Here is an 808-nt window from a genome sequence, read left to right on the forward strand (position 1 = left end):
GGTAATCTGACGCGCCTCTGGAGCGGGAGCCGCGCGAAGGTTGACAGGGCATCCAGTTCAGTCCCCTGGGCCTCAGGGGAGAGGCCTGCAGGACTGAGGCCTGACCGTGCCAGCTACCTGCCTTCTCGAGCAAGCAGAAATCAGTCCGCTCGCACTCGGTGCACACTGGCCCCGGAGGCGCCAGGTCTCCACGCGCCACACAACCAGCCCAGGCTCAACGCAGCCTCCCGCCCGAGGGCTCCCCCGACCAGGCCGTGCGCAGCCGGCCTTCCCCAAAAGGCGAGCGAGGAGCCCGGAGGTGCGGAGACTCCCCGCTGCCACCCGGCGGCGCCTGTCTGGAGACCCGTCGCGGCGTCCGCCGGTCGAAAAAGCCCGGCCCTCCAAAACCCCGGCTTCCCCTCAGCCCCTTGACACCGCAGCTTCTTCCTGACCCGGGGCTGACCGGTTCGTGACTCTCCTGCCAATCAGAGACGGATTTCCTCCGGCGGCCAGCCGGCCAATCACCGCGCGAGAGCGCCCTCCTCGGCTCTTCGGCTCTTCGGCTCTTCGGCTCTTCGGCTCCCGGGCGTTCGCCGCGGCTGGGCCCTCCCGGGCCGTGCGCAGCGAGCTGAAGCGATTTCCCCAGGTTTTTCCCCCAGCACTTCCGGGTCCTGCGTCGCTCCGGAAGCCCCGCGAGTTCCGGAAGCCTGGTAGCCCAGATTCTGCTAGGAGAAGCCAAGCTTTCCAGAGAATGTGTCAGAAAAAGTTACGTGGAGCGTGGGCGTTTCACAGACTCCTAAGGTCAGTGTCTGCCCGGAAGAGCCGGAGT

General features: G+C 67.2%; 1 protein-coding gene across 1 annotated transcript in view; it reads left to right on the top strand.

Moving 5' to 3' along the window:
• The first annotated feature begins 638 nt into the window (after nt 1–638).
• PEX2 (peroxisomal biogenesis factor 2) overlaps nt 639–808 on the top strand; it is an 18,420-nt gene continuing 18,250 nt past the window's right edge. Inside the window, exon 1 of the mRNA XM_023517893.1 lies at nt 639–780. The gene's annotated coding sequence lies outside the window, so the exon portion shown is untranslated. The remainder of the gene's footprint in view (nt 781–808) is intronic.

The sequence above is a fragment of the Otolemur garnettii genome, unplaced genomic scaffold (genome assembly GCF_000181295.1).
Source record: "Otolemur garnettii isolate 467f Iridium unplaced genomic scaffold, OtoGar3 scaffold00004, whole genome shotgun sequence".
Lineage (NCBI taxonomy): Eukaryota > Metazoa > Chordata > Mammalia > Primates > Galagidae > Otolemur > Otolemur garnettii.